Raw genomic sequence first — 15,124 nt, forward strand, 5'->3', positions numbered from 1 at the left:
ATTGGAGTTCTTTTATTATACATGGAATTTTGTCTGAAAACATGGAAAGTTGGAATAAACACTGAAATACGAGGCCAGACTGTTATCTTCAGTGCATTCCTTACTATCTCTGTTGTATCTCCAGATATGTAATATTGCAGGCTGACTAGACCTTTCCTACCCCCATGCCCGCAGTTCATCAAACCATGTCCAGACTGTTACAATTCTGAAGTTTTCTGAGATTGTTTGGTTTGGTTTTGTTTGGTTTTTTTTTGAAATATGGATTAGTCCATATTTTCAGTAACAAATGCCCTGACACCCAGCCAACACAAGTATAGAGCCCTGGCTACTAGTTCTTTACCATTTCTTGTAAACCATTTTTTTGCAAAGTTCTCTCACTAGATCCACAGTTAAGAGAACAACTGCTGTTAATCCAGTAAGCAGAAAGGGTGCAGAGAAGCTGCTGCAACCTTTGACCAGCGAGGAGCAGTCCTGATAGCATCTGTTGTGCGAGGATAAGGACTGGAAATGACAAGGCCAGTTTTGGAACAACGGTATCCGTGTTTCTCTACCCTTGAGGACAAGGGGGACAAGTGCCTACATGCGTTGGATTTTGTTAGCTGGATCCAGTTGCTGTGTTGAGTTAATGAAGGTCATGCTATTCTGTGGAATGTTGGGAAAGCAGGAGAAGCCGAAACCGAGCTGGCCCATCCCCAGGCAAACTGGTTTTAACCAGGAAAAAGTCAGAGAATGCTAAGAAACTTCTTGTACATCACCTCAGGCGGTTATGTATTCTGTTTCCTAGTTACATTTTTTTTTCCTGGTATCAATTCCAAAACAAACAAATGGAGAGAGAGAGAGAAGGGAGAAAGAGAAAAGCATTCCTTAAAATAACCCTTTAACATCTTGGGCCAAATTCTCTTCTCCTCGGGCCTGAAGATGCAGCCTGTCTGTGCTGATACTCATAGGGAGCACTCCGGATCTGTGCTGCAATGGTTGTAAAATGAAACACTGATCCCTTTTTCTTCATTCAGAAGTAGTGTCATAGGACTGTGGCCCATCTTAGGCACTACAGTAAATACCAGCATAGATGAGTAGGCAGTGCAGGTACAGACCTCCTGACAGAACTTGATTCTGTCTCACCTTTTCCTTACACTGGGTAAAACAGCACTGGGCACAGAGGAACCCTGGCACTTTTTAGGATCTGTAGGCACAAGCTTTGATGTTCTTGCAGTAGCTTGGGTATTCAGAAGTAGTTGTTCAACACCTGTGTTTCCTGTTGGGCTTACTGGGAGAAATGACACTACCAAAGGCCACTCTCACAGTGCTGCAGTTTGATGTCCTGCCTTGGGAATGCTGAAACCTGGGGCTTGAGGGCTGACTGCACATTTTCACTTCACTGGGGCATTTGCATTGCATGATTGTCATACTGCAATGCTTGAATAAACCTTCTTTTTTTGTCTGTGGGTGAGCACATCCACTTCCACTCCTACTCTATGTTATTCTAGTCTTTCAGCTAACTTTTCCTCCAAAAAGTTAGGGAGTTGATCATGCCCCACTTTGGAACTGACCATTTGATCTGCTTGAGAGCAAAAGTAGAAGACATTTCTCAACTTCCCTGCACCACTGCCCTCTGTGTCATCCTGTTTCGAGCTCCTCTATACAGCTCTTAAAGTGCTATATAAGGTTCTGAAAAGTATCACGTTGCTTGGCTGGGTGCTGGAGGCAGGAGGGCACACAGTCTCTTTGGCGTGCTCCAGCAGCCAGTGGAAACAAGGGTAAGCCAGCTCGTGTACGTCTTAGCTTTGGCAGGGATGATCAGAGCCGTAGCTCAGCAAGAAATCAGCATTCCCTCTGCAAGTGAAAGGTCAGGAATGCAGAAAGCTCTCTGCCTTTTTAAGAAGGTTGAAAGTTTTGAAAGTTTGCCCTCTGTTTTTTTCCAAAAAGAGAGCAAATCAGAGGATAACAGTCCCATTTCCTGGTGTATGTTTGGCTGAGAATGTGTCATCTAATCTGTTTAAGAAATGGTCACATGTAATATTTTGAAAAATTGGTAACCTCTGGGTCAAATCCATTCCATTCAGCCCTGCTGTTTGATGATTGACCAGTGGCCAATGATGTTGTATATCCAGCTGACATCCAAGTCCTTTCCTGAATTCTCCAGCCAACAGTTAAAGGTACAGTAGAAACAAAAGCTATCAGCAGATATTTCCTCATTAAAACCTGTGCTGCTGGGCTCAGGGCAGACTGATGAGTTCAGGTTGCTGTGATGTTTTTCAATCGAGGACATCCAAACCCAAGCTAAGAAAAGAGCAGAGCTTCACCAGAAGCAGCCCATGTGTCTGCATATATATATATGTGTGTGTGTGTATGTGTGTGTGTGTGTATGTGTGTACTTCTTCTATCCAAAAGCACTGGCACAAATGCACTGTTATCAGTTGCTGTGAGAGTGGGTGGGAAACTATTCAGAGCAGCTTTTTCCCACTGGAAGCCTTTGGTGTCTAGAAATCAAAGCTCTCTGCAGATGTGTGTGAGTCTTGATGAGATCTAAATTGAGAATTCTAAAATCCAGATGGAATTTGTGATGAAAACAGATGCGTGATCAACACCCTTGCCAGCTTAGAAGGCAGAGGCTGCAGCAGCGCCACGGAGAGCTTGGGCTCCTTCAGCCTGAGTAAGTGCTCAAAGTGTCTGGCAGATGCCAAAGGGAGATAGAGGTTCTTCCTTCCACCTGAATCAAGGTCTGCTTCATCTCCATGACTTTCACAATGTCAGCCTTGATATTTTCTGTTCATGCAACCCCTCTTTAAAGCTGGTGCTCGTTGTGTTGTTTATAGAGGATAAAATGGATTGAATAATAGATATTGGATAAGATTTTGTTCCCTGACTCTTTGAAGAGATGCTACTTTAGCAGATGTTGTTTCTTCTTTCCAAATTACTGTTAATTACCTATTTTGCCTTAAATCAACATCCAGATTCTTTGTGCTTTAATCAATGTATTCTGTTTGCAATATAAGAAAAAATTACTGTAGTGACACAGAATAATTTCCCTTCTTGGTATGGTATCCAGCCATACTTTTAACATTGGAAAAAATGAGTCATGGAATCAACAGCACGTGATGTGGTCCTTCTGAAAGACATCTCAACTGGTGTGGGGTCATATTATAAGGCATCAGCCTTAGAAATTTCTTCCCACTCGCTTGAACAATTTCTCTTTTGTGCAAACATATGCAAAGTCCTGCCTGCCTTTCTCTTCCTTGCAGCCTGTGTTAAACTTCAGTTGTCACTTGGATTTATGTTCCAAGCTTTTCTTCATCAATTTCATTGAATCCAACAGTAGATAATTTAAAGGCTGTACAGAGATATTTTTTCTGAAGGACTCATAAAAGAGGCAGACTGCTGCTTCTAGCTTGAGCCAGAATATATAGAGTGAAGACTGTGCAAGTTTCTTTGCAAGCAGATGTATCTTCTCCATGACAGAGAAGGCACTGGCTTTACAAATGCTGGGAGTCCTGTAAGTGCTCTGTGTCACCCTGAATTAGGATTTGTTTCTGCTTCCATTGACTTAAGCACATGAACATTAATCTCCAGCATTAATCAATTTATTGTCTCTGAACCCCATAAGATAAAGAATTACAATCTCCATTTTTTAGATGAACTGAGTTGCAAAGCGATTTAGATTCCTGTTTAAACACGTGTTTAAGCACCTAAGGATGCAACTAGATGCCGTAAGATTTATGGAAGTGTCTTAACTGATCTTGAGTGGAAGTTTAGAGCTCAGAGAAGTGAAGGGATTTATAAATTCAGCAAGGCACTGGAGTATCTATAGGAGCCTCGTGCTGAGTTCCCTGGTCTCCCCTGTGTCTGGGAGCACAGCTAGAGCGAAGCCAGGGCTGTAGCAGGTAGGCAGGAAGGGCAGTGGGAGAGGAGAGCTGGGTCCTTGAAGAGCCTGCGCCCTGTGCTTGGGGCAGCACTGCTCACACGGACACACACAGCCTTTCTGTTTGATCCCAGCCTTGTCATTCCACCGCAGGGTAATTTCCAGATGCTTTGTTTCCAGGCACGGCAGAGGGTGCAGCTCCAGGAGCATGGAGGTGCAGTGGCTGCAGAGCTGCTTTGTCCTGCTGTGCCTGGGCAGCCAGTGAAGGATTCTGAATTAACCATCTGTGCTGAAGAACAGGATAGGAGGCTTAGCAGTATCACTCTCCAAAATATTATGTAATTGTCATCCTATAGTTAAGGACATGCAGAGGTTTCACCTTTTTAGGTATTTTTAATTTTTAAAAATATTTATTTAAATAATGCCCATTAAATTAAATTATTTCATTTAAATTAGTTCAATGCTTCCATTGCTCATGATGCAAAAGACTGACTTGAGACTTGTTTGTATCCTTACAGCCTGCTGGGAATGAGCTTGTTGTGGAAACCACTAGGTGGGAATGACAATAAATTCGTTGAAAAAGGGAGCTTGCAAGCAGGAACCAAAATGAAATTTGAGTCAAATTAGATGAAAATGTTGGGGGAGGAAATGCTTCAGCAACACTAAAATGGCTTTTAATGTTTGAAAGTAGAAAACATTTCCATGTTTGTTTCAAAATTACGTATTTCAGCTCCAAAGGGCCAGCACTTGAAAGCGGGAGGTGACAAACTTAAGAATGGTTTTATTTTGTTTTTCCCAAACAAATGTCTTGAGTCAGCTCAAATGATTTTCACAGCAAATGAAACATTTCTGATTGTTTGACCCATATGATTATTTCTTTGTGTTTTGTAGTCACTAAAAAAACTCTGTTTTCCTGTTACCAGAACTGTAAGTTGGAGACTGGAATATTCCACCTCCGTGTGTGCGGGGTGCAGCTGCCTGAAATAAATCTCCAAGTTTTAAACATCTCAGGCTCTGCCTCATGGTAGATGCTTTATTCTTACCCTAGAGTGAGAATCCCCTGTTGATGATATCTTTAAGGAAGCTGCTGATCCCAAAGCCCCAGGCCAGAAACCTGGCAACAAGAGTAGTAGCAAGGCATTGTTATATGAGCGAGTCACTTTCTGCAAAGTCTTTAGCATATATGCACAAATAAAGGTGGCTGTGAATGTTCCAGAACTTTAAAAGAAGTCAGTGAACTCACTGTACACATGCAAGCAGATAAATGAAGCATGGCATGTGATACATAAAATTCTGTGTCTCTCCTGGGAGTACTCACGCTGCCTTCCTGAACCCCTCAGATCAAATTTGGCACAGGGGTAGTTGAATGTAACATGGCTGTGACTGTAGCCTTCACAACTAGAACTGTGCAGGTACATATGCTTGATGGGAATGTGACAAGGGAAAATTGAATGTAAAGTCTGCTAGACAGCAAATAAATTTGCTTTATATCTTTATCTTTTCCTTTCTTGGCAATTATTTCAGCAGGTGCTGAACTGCTTTCTGCCTGCTGTAAATGAAGGGACTCAAACGACCTACTGTAAATTCTTGATATTTCCTGTACTTATGAGAAGACATAATCATCTGAAGAACTTGTATATTTAGTGTGGATTAAGATGATTTTTAAATAATGCCCTTTTTTTTAAAGCCACGATGGGTCATAACTAGTGTTAGGTTGCTTAGCACTATATAACTGAGATGTGTTCGTATTGTCACCAAATAGGTAACAAGCTATTTTTAAAATAGTAGGGTGGAGTTGCTGCTCAGGTCGTTCCACATTATTTGTTGTAATTCAGTAGCCAGTTAATGACAGCATATCGCTATTAGGTTATAGCCCTCCTAGGTTATGGTTTTTAGAACCATAAAGCAAGAGTTGCAGGGTTTCAGGGGTTGATTACAGAGAGGTTTATTGTTATTTCTTACACTTAAATCTGCTAGGTAGATTAAAACAGCCGTGTAGGAGATCTGGAATAGCAATGATTTGCTGCTAAACACTGAAAAATCCCTACCTCTTCTACAGAGTAGAGCTATTAAAGTATTGCTTATTGTGCATTAGTATTCTGTATTTGTTACCTGCAGAGCTACTACAGGCAGTAGTGTGAGCAGGCTCTACCATTTATGACTTCATGCTACAGTATTCTGGCTTGCCTGCGCAGTTGACCCGATCCTGTATGTCATCAGGGAGGAGATGTTTAACTTGTGACACTGCTAATCCTTTCCTGAAGGCTTTTCGTTCTTCCTGCACGTTGTCCTTTCGTTGCTTTTGTGAGCTGGAACATGCTTGCTCAGCCCAGTGATGAATTCATGTAATTACCTATGGATGTACTGAGGTCCTGTTGACTTTAATATTAAAGATCAGTGATTGCTTAAGTATTGCACTGAATCAGGACCCCCAGGCGTTTTCACATGCACAGGCTAACTTGGGAATTGAGGCACCTTATTGTAATCCTCCACCACTGGGAATGGAGAGCAGGCTTGGGACAGCGGGAGCACAGCTGTCAATGGGGTGCTCATCTCCCCCAGAAAAACCCGCAGTCCTCACGAGCGGGATACAAGTGGGATACAAAGAAACAAATCATGACATTAGGCAAAGTTTGGAGTGAGTACTTGGTTAATCCAGCTCTGGAAAGCTGGTCTGTGTGCAGGTGGGAGTTACACAAAGGCACACGTCCCTTCAAGGAATCTGCACCCTGGTACTGCTGGGTGTTTTGTGTGTACCTCTGCAGGAGCCCCCTTTGCAGGAGCTCTGGGGGACACAGTTCTTCCTGGCTCAGCTGGCTTCTCATGCAAGGGTAGGTGTTTGTAGGTGTTCCTCATAAATGTGCTTGTCTCCACGTTTTTCATTTGCTGATAATAAATGCAGCTAATAAATGCATTGTAATAGTGCTGGGAATGTTTCAATACTGTCAAGCCCAAAGAGTCTGGGATGAACTTGGTATATGGAGGCATCAAGCCCTCAGAGAAGGTGATTGTCTTCAGGTGGAATGACTGACATTCCTGGGAATCACATCTTTCTTACAAAAAACCTTGAGTCTCCATGTATTGTCCCAATGCAGTGGACACATTATATATTCCATGTAGGGCTCATTTGTGATCCTTTCTGGCAGAGTTTGCACTCACAGGAGTGCTCGCCCTTGACAAGACGGGAGATGTTGCTGTTAGAGCAGCTCCAGCCTGGGCTTCTGCTGAAGCTCTGTAGCATTGTTTTCCTGGGCTGGTGATGGAAGAGTGGACCTTTGCTTTCTCCATCCCTTCAGAAGCCATCCGTGCTGCTTCCTCAGTGCTTTGATATTCTGCCAGCTGAGGGAGGGAAGAGCCATTTATAAATATTTCTGGTAATACAGTAAGTACTCTCACATGTTTTGCTCACTCATTTTCCGTATCCAGAAATCCATCCGACCAGAATCAGTTCACTCTCTTTTATTAGCAGAAATAGATCCACAACAATTAAAATTGATTTGAAAAAAAAAATAAAAAAAAAGAGAAACAGCAGCAAGCACATCATATTGACTGTGTGTATATTCACACTGGCTTCCAATGCATGGATAATTACCCCTCAGAGATCGTGTGCTATGTACAGTATGATGATGGAATTATGCACTTTAAAGAGTTTTAGTGAGCCTCTTAGGATGCCAATTTCTTTCCCTTTTTTTTCTTTTTTTTCTTTCTTTTCATTGCAGCGAGTAATGATTTTTAAATGCACATGACCTGTCCTCAAAACCAAAGTAAGTCATGTCAGTGATGTTTTGTCTCTGGGTCTGACTTTCCTTGAACTGACGCAGTAGAAGCGTACCCATGAGATGAAGTTGCATGGTCAGGGAATCTCTTGGGATTGCTGATCCTCATTAGTGAGGGGAAAGGCAAATGGAACTTAAAGTCACTCATTCTGTTTGGCAGCAGGTACCCAAATTACACTTCCTGCAAGGAAGGAGGGCTTGAAAGACACTGTGGGTACAAACCCATAGGAAAGCAGGTTTTGTTATTTTGGCTGATTGTGGATCACCTGACCTGAACACTAAGAACCCAGGGGTAGTGGTTTCTCTGACCTCTTTGTCAGAGCCAGTTCAACTGTTTTGATTTGCAGTTTCACACACACAAAATTAAAATATTGTCTATACATTTCAGCCTAACTTGTTTTTGGCAAAGTGATAAGCAAGTAAAAAACAGGGCCTCATCGTAGGAAGTGTCAAGCCATCTTAATTTTAGGCAGAAATACCAGCTCCTCCTAGAGGAAAAGAGCCAGTCCATAAATAGCTCCCAGCAGATCCTTAACCCAAGCAGACAAAAGGGTGTGACGTGCAGGAGTTTCTGCTAATGCCAGATTTCATCTTTCCACTGGTAATGTGTCACCTGGGTTTGAGTTTGTCTAAGGTGTGACTTGGTGTTCAGGCAGGAGTGCTCATTGATACTCAGTGAACAATTCCCCAGATCCTTGGGAGAACATCTCCAAAAGCACTGCCAAAGGATTTGAAAGTGGAGGTAGCTATTGAAACACAGCCATGGGGACTCAGGCTGCAGGGCTGCTGGTCTCCTTGTTCTGGGACTGTGGCTGCATTTACAGATTTTTATCTTCTGTTGACATCTTTAATAAATGTTTGGTAACAGCAAGTGGTGCTGCATCCTGTTCCACCAGCCTGGGCCAGCGGACTCTTGTGTTAAAGTGAGGGCTCCCAAACACAACTTATTGTCCAAAAAGAGTCTTTTTAACTGGGACTAGAGTAGCTGTGAGCTCCCCACAGCTGCCCTGCTCCTGTTCAAGGATGAATGAAGGTGGGCCTGGGAGTGCTCCCAGGAGTAGGTTGGTGTGCCAGCCCTCTCCTGCCATTCCTCAGGGCCCTGTGTCCCAGGAGGTGCAGTTTCCCTGCTGTCCCCCTGTAACCCGGGCTGCAGAAGCAAGAACTCATCCTGCCATCCACCTGAGCCTGTGTGCGTGGCTCTGCGGCGTGGTGGGACACGTGCTTCCCATGGGGTAGCTGAGTTTATGGGACATGGTTGGGAAAGGCCTGAGGAAGTATCAGATGCTTCAGAGTACACAGCTGTTGTGTCTCTACCTTCCTGATTCCTCTGGGCAATGGTGAGTGGTGCCGAAAGCCACTCACAGCACCTTTCTCTGTGGTCAGTGATTGCCAGAGCTCCTCAGCAGCCTGAGCTGCTCCAGCTCAGCCTTCAGTCCTGCAGTCCCTGCTCTGTCTGGGCACAGCAGTCTGTGGGGGATCTGCTCAGGGCTCCTGGGTGCTCTGGTGAAAACGTGGTGGGGGCAATAGGAGAAAACGTGCCTGTTTGTGTCCTTATTGTTATTGTTTTAATCTTACTTGGGGATTCATTCCTTACTTGTTAAAGATGTAAATTTTAGGTGCCTAATTATGTGTTTTACTTGTCAGCTCTCTCCAGTCCCTTTCTTCCATGATCCCACCACCCTCTTCCCTTCTCATTCCCTTAAATATGTGTAGATGATGAATAGCAAATCTTCTCATAGATTTCTTCAGGAATATTTAGTGTAGGGTTTTGCTTTTGTTTGCTTTTCTGGTGACTTGGAGATGGCATGGTGAGAAAAGAAACATGTGAGCTAAACCTGTTGGTTTGAACATTGTGTCAGAAAATATCCATAAATTGCAAGTTACTACACAGATGTATAGATTTAATGAGACTGTGTAATGCCATTTATTTATGCTAAAGAATCTGACACATACGGTACTGAAAAAAGTTAATACTCTAAGAGTTATTTTATATTTTTTCATTGCCATCTGTCACTGCCTACATAATAATGATACAGGTGAAAGCCTAGCACTGCTTTAAAAAAAAAAATCAGAATGAATAGTCATTTAAATGTCTTGCTGCTTTAATAGCTGGTGCGTTTTAAGTTGTGGGAAGGAGGCAACAGAGATACCCTCCCCCTGTTTTAGTATATTAAAATTTGGGTTTAAACAGATTTGGATTATTGAAGTGACTTATGAAAATGGAAAATGAATGTAAACTCTACTGTCCTTTACATTTGGAAAAGTTAAGGGACTAAACCAGATGCTGCCATCCTTGTAACATAGCGTCTGTGGCTCTTGGAGTAGCCCTTTCATGTGCATCTTGAGATGTGGGTGAATTTTTGTGCTCTAAGTTCTGCCTTAATGGGCTGAACTCAGTACTGCTGGGGTCTCTGAACTGTGAGCAGGTATTTCCAGATCCCTAAATCATTGTCCTCATTTACCATCTCAAATAATTTTTTAAAAAATAAAATAAACCAAGTAAGGATGTACTTTTTTTTTTTTTTAAGCTGCTTCAGGTAAAAATACATGTTTCAAAGCAGCACCATGCCGACAGAAGTCATCATTCACAAAGACACTGGCTTTTAAGAGTTCTTCTTCAACACTGTGTAGTCATACTGTGGTTAGGCAAATCTGCTTTCCCTTTTATTTCTTTTAGTCAAGCAGGAGTCCAGCCCAGCAGTGCCTGTGAGGTGCACAGGGAGAAGTCCCTGTGCTCAGGCATTTGCAATGATCCAGGGCTGCACACGGACCCGGGGACCTGCCCGTTGCTTTGCAGCAGCCACCTGCCTCGCAGGCTACAGACAAGGCTTTGGCTCAAACAAATAAATGAAACAGGTTTTGTTGTTCGTCTGCTTTTTACAATATAGTGACAAAGACAGAAAATATTTTTGTGGCAGGTGCTTATCCTATAATTTTCCATGGGTTGATGAGTTGGGGAGGTGCCTTATTTAGAGGAGGAGGACATGGCTAGGTCAGGTTGCATTAAGATGATTTAGAGTTTATATAATGAGAAATAAATAAAACTTTTCCTGAAAGCTGTGAATGATGATGTATAACTTGGTAATGAAAGCCTTCCACTGATTTAAGATAATGTCTTTAGTGGTAAAAATGCCAGAAAATGAAGCAAAGTCCAGACCCAGAGAAGTGATTCCACTGGCTTAAAACAATTTCTTCAGGTGTATTTTCAAATATAGTGCAGATCCCTAATTGACAGTTCCTTATAAATGAAATAATCATTACTATTATAATTATTACCCTTTGCATATGCTTGAAAGCATTTTAGGAAGCCCTGCACTTTTTAAGAAGCAGAGACAACAATGAGTGAGCAATAAGGTTTTGGTCTCTTCAAATGGATGTTATCAATCACTTTATTTTTGTTTATAAGGGATGATCCATATATAGCTGTAGTTTGTCAGCATTTTCTGTTACAAATTTCTAGGTTTTGTGCCATAAAGAGCTCTGAGCAGCCTCTTAGCAAATCCACTTGAGGCGAATGTTATGTCACTCTTCAATGAGCGAGGTTTTTTTTCTGTTCCCTCATTAGAATCTGAACTGGTCTTAAAAAAGTGTTCATGGTTCAATGTTTTGAGAGACAGCGTGTTTCACTACAGGACTGAGCCTTTATTTTTCCTCCTCTCTCTGCTTTTCCGTGTGCATCAGAAATAGCTCTACTGAAGTAAAAAAGAGCTGTGGTAGGAGAGGAGACTGACAGTATTTAACGTATGGATGTTGCAGACAGTAAGAGACTTGCTTTAGGTTGGTGAGGGAAAGGCCATGGGGACCACCCACAGCTCCGAACCTGCCTCCTGCACTGCACAGCCACTGTGACATGGAATTTCACAAAGGAAGGGGCCCTGGAGAACACCTGCTGAGCACCACCACCCCCAGAATCACCTGTCCCTCAGAAACAACTGGGAAATCATTCACACAAAGGCAGAAAGTCCCAATGGCTGCAGCATGCGGGAGGAGAAAGCAGGGCAACACAAGGGCTGGGCAGGTCTTGTGTAAAAGCAGTGTTTGCCAGATGACATTTGTCCAGAAAACCGTGTCTTGTTCAGCAGCAAAAGGAGAGGAGAAAGAAAAATTCTCCTGCCTCTCACCCCATCAAAACAAGAACAAAAATAAAGCAGAACAAATAAAGATATATCCAACAGTTGCTCCTTGTTTGGCCTTAGGGAAAAATCCATGAGTCCAAGACTATCATCTGAGTTAGCTTGAGCATCTGTAGAGGGGACAACAGCCAGGAGCAGAGTCCTGCTGTGTTCACTCACCTTGCATAGGGATCAGGTTCTGGCCCTGCAAAAAGGTAGGAGGAATGGGAAAGGGAAACTCTTCCTTGCAACTACAGGGAATTGGCAGAAACCTTGTATTATGTTAAGCACCGTATTTGTTGCACTATATTACTTTGTGAGTACAGGCACAAAGGGAGGGGGAGGCTGGGTCATCAGAAGTACTTTTCCTACCCTGGGATATGAATACACGACTCTGGCTTGTGTAAGTGCCGCTTGCGTAGATGCATTTGTGGGTGAAATTTGGCCTGAGGTCTTTCTGGAGAGGAATCTTGCGACACTGAGCAATCATATATATTCAATTAGGAGTTCGTACTCTTGCCAGATGGAGGTATGCAGCATGGGTGACTTGTGGTGAGCAAACAGTCATGCCTGAAGGCTGGGCATCTGGGGCAGATTCTGGACTAGGTACTGCCATGCTTACTTACACCAAGGAGCTCCTTACTCAGTGTCTCAGCCTTTGGACTTCAGCAGGAATCTCACTGAATGTGACCTTGTGGGAGACTGGGAGGGTTGCTGGCTCAAAACATTACTGGTGTGTGTGGCATTGAAACCATCAAAATTGGGCCCTGTGATAGAAAAGAGATTTTAGTTCTTAATGCTGCTTTGCTGGGATGCTGTTTGCTTAAACCAGAGCCCTTCCAACTGGAACTGTGATCTCTTCACCTCCATATTTGCTGTAAGTTTGTATGGCCATTTGAGCATAAAAGTTGTTTCACATGTTTCAGTGCTGCAGTCTTTATCCCTTGTGTCTGGCCCTGGGAGAGCTGCGTTGGGAGAAGCCACCTGGTGATTTTAGAACCATTGCTGCTGAAAGTGTGTGGTGGCATCTGGGGTGCTGCCTGCACGTGAGCCAAAGCTGGTTGTTGTGATGACACAGTACACCTGGTCAGGAGCCTGATCCAGCTGAAAAGGATTGATTTTTCTCAGGAAGAGGACTGGTTTTCAACACCAGATTGGTGTAGCACCCAGTTCCATGATCACTGGTGCCAGTATAAAAGATGGAAGGGGTGGGGATTGAGGGAGGATGGCAACTACAGTTTGTGTCAGCTAAAACCTGACTGAAGCTTGGCTTAGCTATGCAACAGCATCCTAATTTAAACTAAACTTGGGTGTAACAGACCTGTTAGTCTACACTTACTGCACACACCACCTCCAGAAGATATGAAATAAGTCTTCTGTTGCATTTAGTGAGAGTTTAAATTGACTTCAGAGGTAGCAGGCTTAAACTGAGATTCTTCAATGTGAAAACTAAAAATTTCTAAGAATCCCTAAATAAGCCGATCAGTTCTCACTGAATTTCTGGCGCATTAACCACCTCCTTGTGGGCTTAAAGAATCCCGTTTGTGGCATGCAGAAAAGGACTCAGCACAAAGTTTCTAAAACATTCCTTTCTCTTTTTTATTAGTTGTGAACTATTTGGTTTGATTTAACTACTGTGAATGAACAGGACCCTGTAGAGGTCACTCATGACACCCATCTACAATTCGCTCTGGCTCAGTGGCCAAAAGCTAAATCTTTGGAGCTTGCAATAAACAAATTTGATATCCAGCATTGGGAACATTCATATTTGGACATTCTGGTTCTTGAGTCAAGAAAAGAGCTCATTTCCCTCTTCTGCAGGTGACATTCACCCTCATTAGTTCCATCCAGATTCAGCTTCACTTCTCTCTAAGCCTCCAGAAAGCTTCAATCTACTGTGAAAGCAAAACTAGCTCCTTTGAAATACACTTTTCTAACCCTCAACTGAAACATCTTCCATTTCAGTGTTGGTAGGACAGCATTGCCCACATTGAAGAGATGTTTTCCTTTCTCGTGAGCAGCAGATGCGCTGCCAGTGCCTTGAGCAGATCTCACTCTGCTTATTCCTCAGCATCACACCTTTGGAGTGATAACCTGCTCTTTAGGAGAAGGGGAGACCTGCTTGTTTCTCAGGAATTAAACAGTATTTGCTAAAGCTGTTTGCTTTTTAATGTCAACCTGTTAACTAAGTACTTTGTGGCTATGAGGTGACAACAGAGCCGATTCTGTGCCCTGTTCTGCTGCTGCTTGGATGGCATTCTCACACAGAAGGGAGACTTGCTGGTGCTCCCTTGTTTACACATTTAATAGCTCACAATTAAGCTGAAATGAACTTGAAGTGTCATTAACTAAGACCCAAATTCTATCAGCAACAAGAAACTCAAAGATTAAGTTTTCTTTCACCCAAGACTATTTTGTACTATTTCAGGAGGCAAGTATGTTTGAACATGCATTAAAGTCTCACTACGCTTCTGGAGTGATGTAAACACCCTCTTTAAAGACCCTTTTTGCTACCAGAGTGCTCTTAGACTGAACAAGAGCCAGGGATCATTGTTTCCAACTCCTCACATTCCTTACCTTGAACATTCAAAATCCATCAAGACAGAAGGGTTCCCCCCCTCCTCCTTTAATTTTCATCTTACAAAACACTCATCAGTTTGCCATTCCGGTTTTTAAAACGAACTGTATTACACTCACCCTCACTGAGTGCTTTTGATAGTGTAGAAACAGGGAGTTCAATAGTATAGGGACACACCAACTCCAAGGTTTGTGATGTGTAAGAATTGGGTTCAAAACCTGCTAGAAACTGGGTCAGTTTCTATTTGTCTGTAGGTGCCAATTAGCAATGTCATTAATCCACTGCCTAGGAGAAGAGCATGATTAAAATAGACAGTGTCACTGACCACTGACAGGACAATAGGCACAAGGCTGTGCTGTAGCTGCCTGTCATTGTGCTGCTGTACTTAGGGCTCAGCCTCATTTTCCAGAAGGAAGTAACAATTTCATAATTTCTTTGCATCTGGGTATAAAGACAGACACATCATCCAGGCTTTGAATGCTGCTTTTTGTTGTGTTCTGGACAGGGAACCTGGAGCAGACCCTGGAATTGCTGGTGCCCCACCTGGCACCCACTCTCTGGCCACTTCCATGTGGTTAAAGAACACATTGTGTGTGTTAATGTCCTTCCCGGTGCTCGCCCACGGAGCCATCTAAGGCTCCTCGGGGGCGGCAGGTTTGAATTTTGCCTCCCCAAGGATGAATATCTGAAGCTGGGCCAAAGCTTTATTTCCTGCTGGTGAGAGAAAGGACGATGGGGGAAGAGGCGTGGGAGGCCTTGAGGGGTCTGGCTTGACGTGCTGCTGATCCGGGGGCAGCAG

At 43.1% G+C, this 15,124-nt stretch overlaps 1 protein-coding gene and 1 long non-coding RNA gene across 14 annotated transcripts in view; one reads left to right on the forward strand and one right to left on the reverse strand.

Annotated features, from left to right (window-relative positions):
• Positions 1-15,124, forward strand: part of IKZF2 (IKAROS family zinc finger 2) — a 149,740-nt gene that overhangs the window by 42,712 nt on the left and 91,904 nt on the right. The window lies entirely within an intron of this gene.
• Positions 6,492-12,767, reverse strand: LOC111931878 (uncharacterized). Its single transcript, XR_002865797.2, has 3 exons — positions 12,612-12,767; positions 12,374-12,514; positions 6,492-7,198 (listed from the first exon to the last, which is right to left on the reverse strand). It is a non-coding gene; the product is annotated as an uncharacterized LOC111931878 (long non-coding RNA).

This window comes from Cyanistes caeruleus, chromosome 7 (assembly GCF_971803275.1).
Source record: "Cyanistes caeruleus chromosome 7, bCyaCae1.hap1.1, whole genome shotgun sequence".
Taxonomy (NCBI): Eukaryota; Metazoa; Chordata; class Aves; order Passeriformes; family Paridae; genus Cyanistes; species Cyanistes caeruleus.